Source organism: Peromyscus californicus, unplaced genomic scaffold, assembly GCF_007827085.1.
Source record: "Peromyscus californicus insignis strain IS unplaced genomic scaffold, ASM782708v3 Scaffold_16__1_contigs__length_79575227, whole genome shotgun sequence".
Lineage (NCBI taxonomy): Eukaryota > Metazoa > Chordata > Mammalia > Rodentia > Cricetidae > Peromyscus > Peromyscus californicus.
In genome coordinates this window covers 64,421,728-64,442,235 of record NW_026294458.1, presented here as the reverse complement: position 1 = coordinate 64,442,235, position 20,508 = coordinate 64,421,728, and positions in this window count along the sequence as shown.

Here is a 20,508-nt window from a genome sequence, read left to right as displayed (position 1 = left end):
CACTCTCCCCCCAGCCCATGCCCCATTCCCATCTCCTCCAGGGCAAGGACTCCCCTGGGGATTCAGCTCAACCTGGAAGATTCAGTCCATGCAGGTCCAGTCCCCTCCTCCCAGGCTGAGCAAAGTGTCCCTGCATAAGCCCCAGGTTCCAAACAGCCACCACATGCACAAAGGTCAGGTCCCAGTACCACTGCCTCGGTGCCTCCCAAACAGTTCAAGCTAATCAACTGTCACACTATCCAGAGGGCCTGATCCAGTTCCATGGGGGCTCCTCAGCTATTGGTTCATAGTTCATGTGTTTCCTCTAGTTTGGCTATTTGTCCCTGTGCTTTTTCCAATCTTGGTCTCAACAATTCTTGCTCATACAATGCCTCCTCTTTCTCGCCGATTGGATTCCTGGAGCTCCACCTAGGGATCAGCCATGGATATCTGCATCTGCTTCCATCAGTCATTGGATGAGATTTCTAGCACGACAGTTAGGGTGTTTGGCCATCCCATCACCAGAATAGGTCAGTTCGGGATTTCTCTCGACCATTGCCAGTAGTCTATTGTGGAGGTATCTTTGTGGATTTCTGGGGACCTCTCTAGCACTTTGCTTCTTCCTATTCCCATGGGGTCTTCATTTATCATTGTCTCTTTTTTCTTATTCTCCCTCTCTGTTCTTGATCCAGCTGGGATCTCCCTCTCCCCTAAGCTCTCTACAGATTCAATGCAATTCCCATCAAAATACCAACACAATTCTTCACAGACCTGGAAAGAATAATACTCAACTTCATATGGAAAAACAAGAAACCCAGGATAGCCAAAAGAATCCTGTACAATAAAATAACCTCTGGAGGCATCACGATCCATGATCTCAAGCTCTACTATAGAGCTACAGTAATAAAAACAGCTTGGTACTGGCATAAAAACCGACATGAATTGAAGACCCTGACATTAATCCGCACACCTATGAACATATAATTTTGACAAAGAAGCCAAAAGTGTACAATGGAAAAAAGAAAGCATCTTCAACAAATGGTGCTAGCATAACTGGATGTCAACATGTGGAAGGCTATAAATAGATTCATATCTGTCACCGTGCACAGAACTTAAGTCCAAGTGGATCAAAGACCTCAACATAAATCCAGTTACTCTGAACCTGATAGAAGAGAAAGGAGGAAGTAATCTTGAACGCACTGGCATAGGAGATCACTTCCCAAATATAACACCAGTAGCACAGACACTGAGAGAAACAATCAATCAATGGGACCTCTTGAAACTGAGAAGCTTTTGTAGAACAAAAGACATGGTCAACAATACAAAGCAACAGCCTACAGAATGGGAAAAGATCTTCACTAACCCCACATCTGACATAAAGTTATTTTTCTTCTAATTTTGTGTTGAGATGTTCAGGTCTTGCTGTTATAGAACCACTAAGTTCTAGTGGTATCATATTGCTATTTATGTTGTTGAATGTATACTTGCACTGGCATCTATCCATGTCTTCCTCCAATCGGTACAGGTGGTGACTGTGCCTCTGGGGGGCCACTCTTAGTCCAGTTGTTGCAGGTGGTGTCATTATCTGTATAGGCCACTGATTGCTGAAGGTGGTGTCTGTGCCTCTAGTGGTAACTGATGCCAAAGTGGATGATAGCCTTTTGGGGATGGAGTGGGACTTGTAGATTACAGGGTCTGATGGCAGGTGGTGCTGAGACTGGAGAGGCCTGCGTGGAAGAGTCTTGCCTGCTGTCTAGATAGTGAGGCTGTGATGGGTGGGCAGGGTCCAGGGTGTGCCTTGGGGTCTAGGGCCTAGAGACTGGGCTGCACAGCTAGGAGACCAGTCACTTACCTCTTAGTGGAATCAGTGTTCATGATATCAGTGTCAAGTTCACAATATTTCATTTGGTGTTTATTTTTAAATTTCTCTTTAAAATACTTCATCTGTCTCTGATTTTGCTGAATTATCAATGAAAATACTATAAAGAACCTCACAGGAATTATGGAGATCATAGATAATTGGAGCAATATCTATTGTGATCTACATTGAGAATAAAATTACCAGTCTTTTAAGTAAAGAATGAATATAATATACATAATCACCACAAAGTGTAAAGTTCTTTTGAGATTTGTTGACAAATAAGAGGAAGAGTTAAGTATTTGAAAACAGACAATAGTTCTCAATCAATATTAACTTACTTCTACTACATAATCTTTTTGTTGAGTTGAACCTTTGAGCCAAAATATAACCCGCTGTTTCTTTCTAAGAATCATATTAAATTCACAAGTATAAAATGTACCTTTAATTTCTCTTCAAACTTTAGTACCAGGAAAACAGCAAAATGCAATTTCTTCTCTTTTAGCACAGTATTTGATTTCTGTTGATGCCAGGAGGTTACAAGTAATCTGGTGGCATAAAACCTCAAAAATCATTACCTTACACTCTGGTGGTCTGGAACCTAATGAGCATCTGACAGCACTAAAACAAGTTGATAGAAGAGTCCGGCTTCCAGCAGAGCCTAAGCAGAGCCTTCGGTTTCTGATCCAGCTCTGGAAGCTGTCCTACATCGCTGCCTCTGCTCTATGTCCCCCAACTTCATCAGTGGTGCCACTCAGATCTGCTGCTCCACTTCATGACTCCTCTTTTTGTTCTGTACTTTGTGTTACTTTTTTATTTAACAAAACAATAGTTCTTAATCACCTTTTGCCAAAGAAGCACTATTCTATCACTTGTACTTTTGGCGGGACTCTCCTAATTGAGTATATTGCTTTAGTTCCATCCATTTGTCTCATGTAATAAACTCTATACAGGATTGTATACTTTTTTTTCTAAGTTAAAATTTGTATTTTTAAACCTTTAGCTTTATAATGAATTTCTACTTTTGATTTGTTTTTGAAGTTAAAATATAATGGTGTTATTTTCCAACCTCTACCATTCTTGCTGTCTCTCAAATTCACAGCCTGTGGCCATTTTGTTGCCACACACACACACATATAAACACAACTCTGTGTGTGTGTTGGTGTGTTTATTCCTAAATATACAGAAACAATCTGTTCAGTTCATATAACATTACCTGTATGTATGTGATTTCTGGGCTGACAATTTGATATTCCACTAAATTTCTACTTTTAAGTTGAGAATCTGGGCACAGATAGTGTATTTGAAGGTGTTCTTCAGATTATAAAGGTAAAGCTAGCAAATAGATAGATTGATGATCCTAATCCATTATTATTTGAACCCAAGAAAATCAGTGCTGTTTGCTCAGGTTTCCTTAAGTAGAATTGCATCCCTGTATCTCTCTTATCATACAAAACTTGCAGGAACAGCAAGTAATTAGGAACAATGTTATTTTAATTTTTATGATTGTAAAATTAATATAAATTATCAACCATGAATAAAATAAATATATTGATAAAGTATGAAATTAAATTTAAACAAAAAGTCAAATATAAATTATGCCAGCTTATCTTTTCTTATTTACATGAAAATGAGGTACTTGTCATAGACTCTACTTCCTGGTAATTGTTAAGAATTATGTGTTGGTCTCACCTCCCACACCCTCTTGTAGCATCCTAGTGACTATCATGAGGAGGATCAAAAGCAAATCTTAAGTCTTGGAGTACATCATCAATTCATTTCAAGCATGTTGTGTTTATGCATTTTGTCTTTGTCCTTGTTCTATTTCTCTGAAGAGACACTCTCACCACAGAAATTCTCACACAGGAAATCATTTAATTGGGGCTGGCTTGTGTTCCAGAGGTTTAGTCCATTATCATCAGGGTGGAAAGCAGAGCTACATGCATACAGACATGATGCTGGAGACATCGCTAAGAGTTTTACATCAGGATCAGCAGGCAGCAGGAAGAGACAGTGAACCACTGAGTATGGCTTGGGTCTGAAAACCAAAATCCCACGCCAGTAACACTTCTTCAAATATGTCCACATCTACTCTAAAAAGGCCACTCCCCCAAATATTGCATTCCCTAAGTGTATATGGGGGGGGGTTTCATTCAAATCACTACATTCTACTCCTTGAGCCCATAGGCTTATAGCCATCCATTCCTGATATCAACTCTGTCTTATTCAAAGTTCTATTGCTGTGAAGAGATACCATGAACACAGGCACTTTTATAAAGGACACATTTAATTGGGGGCTGGATTACATTTCAGAGTTTTAGTCCATTTTCATCATGGCAGGGAGCATGACAACACACAGGCAGACACGGTGCTGGACAGGTACTGAGAGTTCTGCATCTGAATCACTGGAGGCAACAGGATGAGAGAGAGTGATAGTGAGCCTGGCTTGAACTCTTGAAACCTCAAAGTTCACTCCCTGTAACATACTTCCTCCAACAAAGCTACACTCACTCCATCAAGGAAACATGGTCTAATCCTTTCAAATAGTGCAACTTCCAATGAGCAATGGGGATAATTTTCATCCAAACCACCACATTAAGAGTTTGGTACCGGGGACGAGGGTGTTACTGTGATAGCCTGGCCTTGCTTTTGTTTGGAGGAGTGTTGAATATGATACTTAGGACTAAGAAATCAATTGACTGCTTTACATGGGTCTTAATGGGCCATATAAGTAAGAACATGGAAGATAGTGATGTTGAAGGTAATTGTTATTGTGGGCTCTTCCACAAGAGGTTTCAGAGGAGAAGAATATAAGTATGCAGCCTAGAAATTGTTCTTGTGATAATTTTGTGAAGAATATGGCTACTTTTTGCCCTCATTCAAAAAAATTCTCTCTGAGGCTAAATTAAAGTTATGGATTAAAAGCTTTGACAGAGAAGATTTCCAAACAGCCTAGTATTGACTGTGTTGCATCATTATTAGTGGTCACACTTATCCAGATCTATAAAGGAAAGCAAGATCCTAAATTGAATAAAGGGAGTGGTGACCTTAGGTAACAGATTCCACCCAGCTCAACTTTCTATTTATAAAAATGAATTAAAGAAAGTTTAGAGCCTGGTATGGTGGTGCATCCTTTTAATCCCAGTGGTTAGGAGGCAGAGGCAGGGGGATCTCTGAGTTCTAGGCCAGTCTGATTCACAGAGCTTAAGCAATGAAGGAAACCATCAAAAGTGGAAAGCTTCTGAAGATGTAATTGAATGAGGAGACTAGGTTCCAGCTCTAGCAAACAGCAGAACTTAGCAGATTTGTCCATGTGGTGCTGGTTTTAGAGTCAAGGGTAGAGGAAAGGGGTTATAGAATCTTCCTCTGTGGTTAAAGAATGCTGCTGAGGTCCAGCATGTGTCCAGGGTGTCACTGCCTAGAGGCCTACAAAGGGAATTTCATGAAGCTGTGAAGGTGAAACCTTGCTTGCCTTGGAGAGCCCTAGATGTTGGAGATGCAAGGGTTGTGTGATACCTGCTGAAAAAAAGAAAATAAAAGGGAGTAAAACTAGCCCAAAAGACAGAAGTGTATTTCAGTCAACAAAGCTGACAGGAACTAGAGATCTGAAGAGCAAGCATTTTGACATTAGACATGTAAATAGAGGTTTAGAGATTTTCCAACTGGTTTTCCTCACTTGGGGAATAGTAATATGTATCCTGTGCCATTGTATGTTGAAAATGTATGGTCTTCTTTCTCGTTTTGATTTTATAGGGGTTTATTGTAGCCAGAAGTTTTCCTGTGTCCCATTCGGTCTGCAGCTGCTCAGATCAAGTAAACACACAGAGGCTTATATTAATTATAAATGCATGGCCATGGCTCAAGCCTTTTGCTATCTAGCTTTTATATCTTACATTAGTCTATAACTATTAATCTATATGTTGCCACATGTTCCATGACTTTACCTGTGTCCCATTACATGTTACTCCTTGGGTGGCTGACTGGTGTCTCTCCCTGTCTTCTTCCTGTCTCTCCCTTTGAATTTCCCACCTGCCTCTAAGCTGCCCTGCCATAGGCCAAACAGCTTTATTTATTAACCAACCAGAGCAACACATATTGGTAGCATACAACAAGACAGTCCCCCATCAGATTACAGTTAAGAGATTGCCAGGAGTCTTAAAGGAGACTTTGAACTTTGGGCTTTTAAACAGAGTTGATACAATAATATACTATGGACGAGGACTTTTGAAGTTGGACTGAATGAAGATTTACATTCTGATATGGCTATAAGCCTATGGGTGCTTGTGAGTAGAATTAGTAGTCTGAATGAAAATGGCTCCTTTAGATTCATAGGTATTGGCATTATTTGAAAGAAGTAAAACATGTTGCCTTGTGGGAATAGGTGATGTCTTGTTGGAGAAAGCATGTCATTGAGGATGGGCAATGAGGCTTCAGATACTGAAGTTATGCCTAGTATCTCCCTCTCTTCCTTCTGCCTGCCAATGATCCAGATGTAGAACTCTCAGTTATCTTTCCTGCACTGTATTTTCTTGTGTGCTGCTGTGTCTCCTGTTATGATGATACTGGACTAAACCTCTGAAACTATAAGTAAGCTCTAATTAATTTTTTTCTTTATAAAGGTTGCTATGGCCATGGTGTCTCTTCACAGCAATAGAACTTTAACTAAGACACAATTGCTACCTGAAAACAATAGTTAAACAAAGCTAAAACAGGAACCTCAATGCCCTTAATCTTTGAAGTTATATTCACATACCTTTTTTGAAGATTCTGCCAGGAAACACCTAAAGTAAGTTAGGACACCTATACTATATTTATTCAATAAATATTATTTTGTTCAATTAGTTGTGTATCCCACAAACATTAGCTGTAACTCCCTCCAAGCTCTCAGACTCCCAGAGTTCTGTTCCAACAGTTGGAATATGAGGTATAAAGACAACCAAATGTTATCATATAAAAGTGTAACACAGATCTTAAAAGGTCTTATTGATAAAATAAAAAAAAAGATCAGAGAAGGAGGACAAATCACAGCTAACCTCACTTCAACAATTCCTCATTGGATCCTGTTTCCACAAATCTTCAGACTGAAAGCTTCTGAGTCTTCACCCAAACGGATCTCAGCTGAACTGCTGCTAAAAGTCTCACAGTTTAAAAGCCTCTAGTTCTTGGTCCTCATGCCTTATATACCTTTCTGCTTCCTGTCATCACTTGTTGGTATTGAAAGTATGTGTTACTATGCCTGGATATTTCCAGTGTGGCCTTGAACTCACAGATATCTGGATGGACCTCTGCCTCTCAAGTGTTGGGATTAAATGTGTGTGTGACACCACTTTCTGACTTCTATATCTATTTAGTGTCTGTTCTGTTCTCTAACCCCAGATAAGTTTATTGGGGTGCACACTATATTGAGGGACACAATATCACCACATAAAAGGAACAGCAAGTTATTAATGTAAAGTTATACATTTTTACTGTTCTTTCTTTTTAAAATATCTTTCTATGGCCTCTAGCAAAACAATTTCTTAAACAATTTTTGTGCTTATAATTCAAGTTTCTCTAGTTGATTAACATTTGAATACACTTACTTATTCTTAAGATAAAATATCTTTGCAAGAGTGTTTTACGTATTTATATCTCTGTGCTTCATCATCAATGCTTATAACATATTTGCAAGGGTAAAGGTGAAGGTGTCTGTGTGAGCAGAGGCCAGAAAGGGATACTGGATCCTGGTGAAACCGAATCTGAAGGTCACCTTGCTTTTTATGTTTGCTGGGATCCAAAATCTGTTTCTAATGACTGGCTGTGAGCACTCTTAATCATTGAACCATCACTCCAGCCCTTTGAAGAGAAAACATCTTATGCAATCCTAACTCCATGTTCTTAGTATATTTTGTAGCTGGGCAGGTTGTATTGGAAAACTAGGCAGGCCACAAAGAAACTATAATCTTGATCTTTTGAAGAATAATTTTTTTAAGTTTGTACTGAAATTGTCATTTTATACTTTGGTGTGGGTATTTGGAAAATATTATTCCATTTAAACAAAAAGCATTATGTACTTAGGTAAAGGTTATGAGGAATATTAACTATCTAGTAGTATTCAAAATGTGAGGTGCTGTTTTGAAATAAATTAGAAAGAAAGCATTTATCTCATATATGGAATGGGAGACTTCCATGTAATTTAAGTAAATTAATCTCTTTTAGATATTAAAAACTAGATATGTGTAGCTCTAATGATAATGTATTAAGTTATTATTCTCCTTAGATCTTCAAAATTTTGTACATTTGCTTTGTAGCAGAATCTCTGGTTAATGCATTAAGGCTCATTATAGTCAGTCATCTGAGGTGTCACTAAGCCTGAAAAGTTAAAATTAATACCTCATTGTAACAGATTCCTTAATGTTTCTAATACCTTTGAAAAGATAACCACAATGAAAGAAAAAGTGCCCTATATTCATTAAAGTGATTTTATAAAACACTCAAAAATTATTTAATTAGGCCTCACATCTCTCCAGTAAGCCAATCTTGGTCCTGAAGGACTCCAGTAGAAGTGGCGATGGTGAGTTCTCTGGCAAAAATCTGTTAAGAAGTCATTAATACAGGAAAACTCTTTGCTTAAATGCATTTCCTCATAATTTGATAATGTCATGGGCAGAATTTTCAGCTATAATTCTAATAAAATATGTTACTATGTATGCAGTTACATTTTCAAGATGCGTGTGTCTGCATTAGAAATCATTGAACCTAAACTCAATTTATTATTTTTCCTTCCTTAAATTTTTTTATTTTATTTAAATAACATTTCATTTATTTTTACCTACTGACCACAGCTTCCCTCCCTCCTCTCTTCCAAGTCTCCCCCTTGCCCCCCTCTCCCACTTCCCATCAGCCACCCTCCCCTTCCACTCCTCCTCCATCTTCATTCAGAAAGGGGCAGGCCTCCCATGGCCTTGATCAAAGCATAGCACATCAATTTGAGGCAGGACTGAGCTCCTTCCCTTGCATCAAGCCTGGGCAAGGTAATCTAGCATGGGGAACAGGTTCCCAAAAGCCAGCTAAATGCCAGGGACAGGTGCTAATCTCACTACCAGGAGCCTTACAGAAAGAATAAGCTATGTAACTGTTACACATATGCAAAGGGCCTAGGCAGGTCCCATGTAGGCTTCCTAAATGTTGGCCCAGAGTCCATGAGCTCCCACGTGCTCAGGTCAGCTGTTTCTGTGGGTTCTCCTGACATGAACCCCTGACTTGTAGAATCCTTACACCTTTTCTTCAGTAAGACTCTCGGGGCTCAGCCCAGTGCTTGACTAATGGACTCATGAAATTTACAGGCAAAAGGATGGAATTAGCAAAAATCATTCTGAGTGAGGTAACCCAGACCCAGAAAGACAAACATGGTATTACTCCCTCAGAAGTGGCTATTAGAAGTAAAGTATAGGATAACCAACCTACAATCCACAGCCTCAGAGAGGCTGGATAAAAAGGAGGGCCCAAAGAGGGATATATGGATTTCCCTGGGAAAGGGAAATAGAAGAGATCTCCTGGGTAAACTTGTGGTGGTAGGGCGATGGAAGGATGGGATCTTGAGGGAGGGGGTAGGGTGGGCTGGGTACAGTAGGAGGGTTGAAGGCTGAAAAGACCAGGAGAATAACAAGAGATGTTCTGATTGAGAGGAGCGTTTTAGGGTTAGGGAGAAACGTGGCACCAGAGAGACCCTCAGGAATCCACAAGGATGACTCCAGCTAAGACTCTGAGCAAAGCAATAGTGGAGAGGATGCCTGAACTGGCCATCTTCTACTGTAATCAGATTGGTGACTACCCTAATCATCATCAGAGATACTTTATCCAGCAACTGATAGAAGCAGATGTAGAGATCCACAGCCAATTTTATTTTTTAATGTTAAAAGACAATTTGCCTAATATAGCACAATTTTAATATCAATATTACTCATGTTTTCCACATTTGTTTCTAGTAGTAATTGTTTTCTGGATTGATTATCACAGTCTGAGACTATTTTTAATCAGTGCTCCATAGATTTTTAACATCAATTGCAGTTGGTGTCATGGCCATGGCATCATGAAATCTCTGCAACTTACTGCAATAGCTCCAGAATATGGCACTCTTTCCACGATCTTAAAACCTGCATTCCGTCACTTCATCATTCCGAGGATTGAAATTACCAGAAGCCACGTATTGTGCCCACCTCATGCCCCATCTCACAGCTAATTAAAACTGAATCATCTATTTTATTGTTTTCTTTCTATGAGCTTCATTTTAAGACCTGATAACTGATAGACACTTGATTTCCTCTGAGGGCGCATTAGCAATCGTATCACATCCCCCTTACACAACATCTCTATCTGGGATATCTAAAACCTGTTACACTGAGATCTGTGGAACACAGTAAGCCTCACTGTACCTTGTCAGCCTCTTGTTTCATATTCTAACCAAAGCATACTATTATACGACTTCACATGCATTTGTTCATTATGTGCTCATTTCCAATCTGCAACCAATAGACCACATTGGATAAATAATTAGGAATGAGGTAATAAACATATGCATGAAAAGGAAGAACTTTCTTCATACGTGAGGATCAGGAAATCTAATTCTTCTAAGGCAAATTCAACTAGCCATGTGTTTTCATACATTTTATTGGAAACACCCACACAGATTTGGTGACATACTGTGTAAAGTACATTTTGATTGACATGTGAGTTGGATGATGAACAAAATACAAACACAGTATTTACAGGAAAAAATAGATCATTATTCATATACAGATTTTCATTTGTGAATGCTTTTTCAGAAGTGAGAGTTATCTATGTTTATAGCAAAGTTTTATCAAGCAAGTGATATGCAATTTAGGTAACTTGTGCAGTTGAAGATTTATAGTAGACTAGGGAATAATACATTATATCATCCATTTCATATGAAAATTCATAATAATATGAAGAAGGTTTTAATTTTTTCAATGTTCTCTAGGTATATATCTAGTAAAGCTTAATAGGAAACATCATGGGTTACCTAATTAATGAATGTTAAAGAGAACACTGGAAAATCAAAGAAAAGAAAATTAGATGTAACTAGAGACATTTCAAAAAGAGATAAAATGCCAATGTGTTTTAGAATGTATGTAGGGGAAGAGATGTTTAGATCCAGTGAACAATTAAATATAAAGCAAGAAAGAAAATTAATTCATAGAAAATGTTCTTTTAATTGGTCATTAGCCAGTTTGGAAATATATGTAAGTCACACATTAAAGACTTAATGATCAATGAAAATATTCTCCTCCAAATGATGCATTAGAACTTGTGAACATAATTTCCATACCTATTTCAATTATTGTGGTAAATCAGTTAAGTATATACCTCTGACTTTTCTGAAATTGGCTTAGGGTGTTATGTTCTCCTTATTTGTACCTACTCTATGGATTGAGAAATAATTTTACCATACATTTCACAAAATCTTTTATATTCCCGAAAACAACTACTCCTTAAAATCTTCAGCCGTCAAGTAATCTCAAGCAATTGGCTCCTTGAGTTCCTTGTCAAACAAATGGATATCATAGTTTACTAAATTGTTGTTCTTTTTCATTTTTACAACTAGCTGATACTTTGACATGCTTACATCTCCATCCAGTTCATCATTTTCTGTATGTTTCAGAATCTGTAAAGTTTGATCTGAAAGGTCTCTGCTGTGGGATGTTCGGTATGGCAAATGTGTTGCTGATTAGTCAATAAATAAAACACAGATTGGCCATTGGCTAGGCAGGAAGTATAGGTGGGACAAGGAGGAGAATAAATCTGGGAAGTGGAAGGCTGAGTGAGAGAGACACTGCCAGCCGCCATGATGAGAAACAGCATGTGAAGACGCCGGTAAGCCACGAGCCATGTGGCAAGGTATAGATTTATAGAAATGGATTAATTTAAGCTGTAAGAACAGTTAGCAAGAAGCCTGCCACGGCCATACAGTTTGTAAGCAATATAAGTCTCTGTGTTTACTTGGTCGGGTCTGAGCGGCTGTGGGACTGGCGGGTGAGAGAGATTTGTCCTGACTGTGGGCCAGGCAGGGAAAACTCTAGCTACAAATGGCGTCCAACATGGTGGCAAGAGTTTCCACCTAAAAACTGAGAAAAAAGATTCTAAAACGGAGCTAAAAACAGTTCCTAATTGTCGCTCTCAAATGAGCAGCAGCTGCTGGTTTGAGCTACTTGTGGGTTCCTAGCGTGCATGCTCAACCTGCAGTATGGCTGGAATGAGGCCTCTGCAAGTGGCACATTAAGCTACGTGGTGGATTTAGCCTTTGCTAGTACAAAACAAAAAAAAGAGGTTTCTGGACTACACGCTGTTTGGATAAATGCATAGACCCACGAATCCTGAATTTTAGAATACTTTTTGTAAAAGTATTCTAAAATTCAGGATTATCAAGTTCACATGTGTCCTCAGATTAAAAACCACATTAAGTTTTTATTTTTTATAATGTGATCCTTTGAATTTGTGATGTATTTTGAATAATTATCCCTTTTATCCACACTGAAGTCTGCCTTTTTTCTGTCGTGAAAGCATGGAAATTCATCAGGATGACCTTTATATCCTTTAGATGTGGTGTGAGTATGCTTTTATACATTCCTTTCAGTCTGGCATTTCAAGTTCCTTTACAATTAATCTATTATTTTCCATCCATAACTGTTAAATGAAATAGTCTTTTAAATTTTTCCCTAAATGAACACTTTAATTTGAATAATTTTTTTCTATGTTCTTTTAGCAGATGTAAGGTTGGTAGATATAATGAAAGAGTTTCACATGAAACATCTTGTGATGTTATGCTGATACTACTTTGTACTTCTAATCCAAAATTGTGAGGATATCTTTCAAAATATATTACTTTTCCATTTTTTTTTTAATTTGGCATGTGTGTGTGTGTGTGTGTGTGTGTGTGTGTGTGAGTGTGTGCGCACATGCACACATGCTTACCAGATATCAATGTCATGAGTTTTCTCCAGTTGCTCTTTTATTTTCTTGAAACCGGGTGTCCTAATGAGCTGGGAGTTCATCTATTGGCTTCATTGGCTGGTCAGTGAGTTCCACTCTGACCTGGATTCTCCTGTCATCTCACAGTGCTGAGATTAGGTGGTACAGGTGCACACCACCATGTCAAAGGTGTCAGGTATCTCGATGTATGTCCTCTTGCTTATGTGTCAAGCATTTAAAGCAACAAGCCATTTCTCCTCCTCAACCTCTCACATACCTACTCAGATAATTCTGATTTGCGGGAACACCAAGATGATGTAATGGTAGTATTACCTAACTGACCATTTGGCCTCACATTGGAGTGGTAATAGCTATATTATCACTGAGTATAATTAGTATTGTGAGTTTTGATGCTACTAGTCATGTATTCTCTGTTACCTCTAGTCTTCAACATCAGTTAAGAATTGAATGTTTATAGCTTCATAATGTTCATAACTTGCCTCTTTCTCTGAGCCTAATGAATAAAAAACTAGAAACTAGCTGAACTATATAACACTTATCTTTCATAACTCTGGTTTCATTAATTACTGACTTTGTAGGATCAAGCAATCTAGATATTTCCATTAAATTAATGTGGCTTTTGACATGCATGTCAGATTCACTGGTGTTCCCTTTTTATCCTGATAGGCTTTTGTGCATAAATCAAGTGAATAAACCAAATATAATTTTCTCCTCAGAAACATTTCTACACACTTATTCCCAGGTTTAAAGTGGAAGTGTACCTCTTATTTTAATATATATTAGCTAGCCATAACAACTATGCAATCATTCAGTGAAATTACAATAGAAACTTCAATATTTTCATTCCAGTAATGTTGAAAGATAAATTCATCAATTTTTACCAACTGATTTGCTTTTTAAGTATTTAGTGAAACTCCTCAGCTCTGGTGAGATGTTATAGTGAAAGCTTTAGAACAGTGGCAGGTGCATAGCATGAGAACCATAAATGGCATTCACTGCATTTTCAATCGTTTATAAACTAAACATGTTTACTTTTAAAAGCCTTATAATGTCTGTTTTTATGATTTGATTTGGAATAATTGCTTTTATGATGTTTTACTGTTTTTTCTCTTGCCTTTCAAACACGTGCTCCAGTCAATTGCACATTGATGACAGCTATTGCTCATAACCCTGTCTTTAAATTAATGGTATGAAATAGAAAAAAATTTGAAACAATGGCTAAGGTAATCTAATGAGTGGGATTTATGGTAGTGAGCATCACTACTATAGTGTGAAAGGTATCTCATGAAAGGAGAAATGAGCTCAATTAGAAAAGTTGAATCCATAGATAACACTTTGGGAAGAAGTGATGAACTTAACCATGTACTCAGAAACATGATTTTTTAAAGGTTCTGAAAAATCACATATCAAAGTATATTTAAGGGGAGGGAAGATGACTCACAGAGTAAAGTTGTGAAACTATTTGGACCTGAGTTCGTATACAGAGACCCCACTAATGTTATGTGTGGAAACGTGCTGGTAATATCAATGTTCTTCAGAACAATTTAGAACAATGGGGACAGTAATGGGTCCAGAAGTTTGCACTCAAATTAGCCTAGTATAAGCAACAATGAACAGGAGATCCTACCTCAAGTAATGTGGGAGGTAAAGACCCAGTACCTGAGGTATTCCTCTGACCTCCATATGCATGTTGCAGTTTATGTTTGCCCACACACATATAAAGGGATATGCACACACATATAAGCATGGTATACACACACACACACACACACACACACACACACAATATGATGTAGTATAATATATAACATAATACATATAGTACATAATGTATATCCATCCATGTGTGAGGGATCTCAAAATTCCATCCAACAAGCCTAATCTGTCCTAAAGCTTATTTTCAGAAACAACATTTTAATGAAAGTCCACAATGCAGTTTTGCTTGCATAACTTCTGTATTGCCTACCAATTACAGTATCAAAGCTGAAAAATCAATGTAAGACCTGTGTGGATCACATTGCATTTAGAATATGTATGACTTCTTATAAGAGAAGTTCTCTTATGTCTGACATATTGTATCAATATGAGTGCATATTTAATATTTAAATGCAAGCATTCTACAAAAAATAGCTTATTGCATGTAATGGTAAAGAATAGGTCAAGTCATTACATTTTCAGTTGACAGGTTGACTCCCACACAAATAACAGAAGCCAAACCAAAATAATGATTTGAGTTCATTAAATCATTGTACTTGAATTATTTGTTCTGTGATTTCTATTGAATACAGCAATTAAGAATATATATAGAGAGACTTTGTCTAATTAGAAAATATGATATAGGATATTCAAGAAATCAAGAAACACTCCTTTCTTTGTACTCATCAGTCAAAAAGTTTACAAATTGAAATTCACTTTCCAAGGAATTTCTGTATACTGTAAGGAGCCATACAATTGAGTAAAAAAAATATGCAAAACCTCTTTAAATAAGATGAGGAAAGACACATTTCAAGGGTTTTCATTATGTATTTTTATATGCCTGAGTGATAAAGTCAATATATATTCCACCAAAGTCCAATGTAAAGGCTTTATGATTGATTTTTGCAATACTTATTTTCTGAACAATTTCTAAATGTATTCATTTAATTTACTGTCTTTGCTGTGAGGTGGAGAAGAACAGGTGATATTGACTCCATTTAGCCTTAAGAAATGTTGAGACTCTGAGAAATCAAATGGATAAAGCAATGTAAAAAACTAAGATCTGTTGATTTATAGTGCAAATTTTCTCTTGCATGAAGATAATACAGTGCAGTCATCATTTTTTGTGCACTTTCAACATGCTATGATAATACATTAACATGTCACTGTCATATTGAGAATTCATTGATTATAGTTTAGTCTATGGGAGAAGATTATGCAGTGAATATTTGATTTTTTAGTATTTTAAGAGATAACATTACACATTAAATATTAGAAAATGTGTCTTACAATATCTTATATTGAGAAGTTTCTAGTTTATAAGCTCATTGCTAGATTTTATATAAATATGTAAAAATATGTTGGAAAATAAAAAATCTTTCCCCAGGAACAGAAGGTAAAGGAGAAGAATGAACAGTAGATTTCTTTAAAAAGCTCCACTATAGAATCAAGAGTTTATTTGTTTCAATCAATATTTTATCATAATCTTTGTAACTATGTGTTCACCATACTTTAATTAATATCTTAAAACAAAGTCATATATATATATATATATATCAATTTTTGCTTTATAAGTTTAATTTGTAGATTTTGTCTAGAAAATAATAATCAAATAATAATCAATAGAATATAAGTGGTAAATTTATTGCTATGATATAGATTAAAATGTGGCATATTACTGGTGAAATTATTAAGGCAACCCACGTAGTTAAAAAGGAGGTTTATTTTGTGGGGTAACTTACAAGTGAAAGGATAGGTAACAGGGTCTGGGAAAGGTGCAGCACAGTCCGGTGGTGTTCTCTGGAGAACTCTGCTCAGTCTACCTCCAGTGTCCAGGGTCCAGGAACCAAAAGAGCCTGCCCATCTGGATCCCGGGTCTTCAAGGGTCCTCTCTCAGCTCCGCCTTGTAGGCGTGATAGTTACTGAAGCCTCGATGGGGGTAGTCCTTCCAGATCAAAACTGGAACGGCTACCAACTACAGTATATTGAATTTAAAATTCATTTATAGTACCTGAGTTATTCTGGTACTTATTAATTTATTAAAATCATATGTACATAACAGGATTGCAGATGCGTTTGTAATCCCAGTGTCTCTTTTTTCATAAAGTATTTTTATCATATTTCACAGAAATGCTCTACTTTGCAGTTTCTCTTCATTGTGGTAGACACGCTGTGACTCTCTAGACAGTTACTGTGAGTGGAAATGATAGATGGTACCATAGAAGATCTCTTGACAGAAAATTGTGCTCTCCACACTTTTTTTTTACCTTATTGAAAATAGAGGCACTTGAGTCAGGTCTGTGCAACGTGCCCCACCATAGGTAGTGGGCTCCAAAAAGCCAGCTTATGCACCAGAGATGGATTCTGATCCTACTGCCAGGGGGCATCTACCTTGTTGGAGGATGGAATGGGGGGTGGAAGGAGGTAAGAGAGGGATCTGTGCTTGGTATGTAAAATGAAGAAAAATTGCTTAATAATAAAAAAAGAAAAAAAAGGAAGATAATTGAGATCCGGGTGTGATAATTAGGTATTTTCAGCCATTTGGAGAGGCAATCCATAATAGACACAAAAGAATAAAAATGCTAAAATCATGATGCCTAAATTCCATGAGGTTTTCATGTCTACGTCTATAAAAATCTTTCATACTGTGGGATAGTCTGTATGTCAAATGTGTTGCTGATTGGTCAATAAATAAATCACTGATTGGCCCGTGGCCAGGCAGGAAGTATAGGCGGGACAAGGAGGATAATAGAGCTGGGAAGTGGAAGGCTGAGTGAAGAGACACTGCCAGCCGCCATCAGGACAAGGAAGATGTAAAGTACCGGTAAGCCACAAGCCACGTGGCAAGGTATAGATTAATAGAAATGGATTAATTTAAGCTGTAAGAACAGTTGGCAAGAAGCCTGCCACAGCCATACAGTTTGTAACCAATATAAGTCTCTGTGTTTACTTGGTCGGGTTTGAGCGGCTTGGGACTGGCGGGTGAGAGAGATTTGTCCTGACTGTGGGCCAGGCAGGAAAACTTTAGCAACACTTTCATATTATTGTAGAAAAAAAATATGAACTTTCACATTTTTGTGTCAAGTTTTGAGTATCTTGTTAAAGTCACCAATTATTTATTGGGTTTAATGGGAAATTTTATGCAAAGAGTATTGTAAACACATCAGAAACAATACCAAAACCCAAAAATGTCTCCAATTTATATAGGCATTCCAATAGTGGGTTATAATAGAAAAAAGTGGAAAGAAAATCACAAGTGTAACTGGAAAGACATTAGAATGAACTTCTTTAGTCATGGTTAAAATATTTTCTTGCATATTTTGAAATTGGATCATGTTACTCTAATGACTGGGTCCATACTTAAAGAGAAAAAAAAAATGTTTGATGTTGCTTCAGAAAGAAAAGTGCTATGACAGATGAATTTAGACTTGATGTTTTAGGAGAGATGACTCTGCTCTACAGAGGAATATGGTATCTCTGTGAATCATTGCTAAGCATCTTGTATTAAGACTTCTGGTTGAGGAGTGTATATCAATATCAAGACATATAACTTACTGTTCCCTCTATTAGTCTAGATAACCTGCAGAGAAAGCCACTGTGATTCATGTGTATATAATTTCATAGATGTCAACAAATGACCACACTGCTTAGTTTCTGTTCCATTTAGGGTAAACATATCAAGATCATCTACCTATAAGTATCGATCCTTATTTAATCTTTAGAGGCTCATGATTATTATGAAAACTAAGGTATAAATAAAGTCTGGTTTCAGTTGGCTTAATCTTATTTTGTGATACACATCTATGCTCTACTTTTTATAGAAACCTAGTTACTTTGCATAAAATATTCATTCTCTCATTAAGGAAATGGCTGTGGAGTTGGTTCACCTAACTGGGTGGAATTTTCTCTTTCGTCACCACAGTGAAGTGTTTTCTATGAAGTTTGCATAAATATTTTAAAAAGAATAGAGGTACTCATTCCAATTATCTTGCATTAAATTAAGTTCATCTGACTGGAAAGAACATATTCTCTAGGGAACTAAAGAAATATGAAAACAAAGGAAATAGCGGAACAAATATAAATCATCTTTGGCTCTGGTGGTTGGCAAGTAGAACTCACTAGAAGCAAGCAAATTACAAATTACCAAGACTTTGGGATCACATATTACACTTGCACCAACAAAAATAGCCTTTCATACAAAAGCCTTAACATAGACAAAGGTATCCCTGAATGTTCTGACACGATATAGTTCAAGAGCAATCCCATATCACATTATTCTCCCCAAAAGACATTTATCTCTCCTTGTGAAATTCAAGGTTCTTGTAAAATTCACTATATTAGATAATAAAATTCACTGGGCATTCTTTTTATTGTAACTTTACTTGGTTTTGTAATTTTAATTGTAATTGTTTTGCTTTTGACATGTGTAGTATACAGTTACACTCCACCATGGCTCAGGAGATGGGGCTATTCAGATATGGAGATAAATAAAGTATAGAATGAATATTGTAAATGCTTAATTAAGAGGCCTTTATCAGTCTGTCACTCAATGAATGCTTCTTGACATACAATATTTTATTGTTAATATAAGAAATGATTCTAGGAAAACCATTACTTTGATTCAATATAAGTCAAATTAGGAAGTGAAAGGAGAATAAATATTCAGTAAATGGCATCATTACCTTTCTTTTTAATTTGTGTTGTGATGTGTAATTTTACTGTTATCTCAATTGTAAAAATTGTAAAAAATAATATACAAAGCCTAATTACAATCACATAAAAATACATCATAGTAACAAAGGATGAAAAGATGAAACACCCAGGACAGATTTCAACTAAAAGTTAGAAGTGATATAGAATTCTCACGGGCATGCAGTCAATGCATTTTCTTTTAGGCTTATTACACTGAAGTTTCTCACTAACACATTCAGTAATATTGTTATAGAGGTTTTCGGGACATTGGGGCATTTTAAACATCTCACAATATAGTTTTAAATATGTACTCAAACCACAAATATGACAGACATTTGTGCTGGTGTATAAAGGTTACCATGTTAAATCTTTTCCTCATGGGTCTTGTAGTCTCTCTTTAGGATGCAATTAATAAACATCATATTCTTTTGGGTGAGTGCTTTAATAGAGGAGAAACAGAGTGCCTGATTGAGTTTATGTTTTAGATAAAGGTCAGAAAAAGATAATATAATGTGGAGTTTTAGGCAAGTCCATAAATGAGTGATGAGTTCATTAAAGAGTATTTAAGAAAAAGTATTCAAGCTTTTTGGCAACAAATGCAAAAATTCAAATTCTCAAAACCTGTTATTGTAAGAAAACAGTAGGATGAACACAGCATGATATGTACAGATACAGCAGAAGGTGGAAGTGATGGTAAAGGAAGGAAGAAAGGGAGATAGGAACATGATGTTGTTTAGTTAATTATGACATTTTTGGAATGTCTTTAGATAAGATGCAAACTGTAACATGCCTTATTAATTGAGATGAAATACTCATAGTTAATTTGAAAGTAGAATCTTCCACATCCAGAAAAAAACAAAATGACAAAATGCAAAGTTCTAGCAAATTAAGTAATTTAATATTATATCCTGACTTTAAATTAAACTGTTAAACCCTAGTTCATATTATTCATCCCTAAGCTTTCTGGACCATATACTCTTCCATTTCTTCTTAAGCCCTCATTAACACATACTCCCTTAAAAAATCCAAGTGTTGAAAAATATAAAAGGCTTCTTCAAATAATTTTTGAATATAGCAAAATAAACACTTTATGATGTGAAAAGATACCAAAATCCTGCCTACTAAGCTTGAGGACATATAAGAATTAACCATAGGAAGTACAATGTACAAATTTATGTCTCTTGAATGTTCTCAGCTATCCTATCTATCCCCAGATCTTACTTGGTCATTGCTACTTTCTGGACAAACATTTATATCAGTCTCTGTGTTTGCTCATGAAAAATTAATTTTTGCTT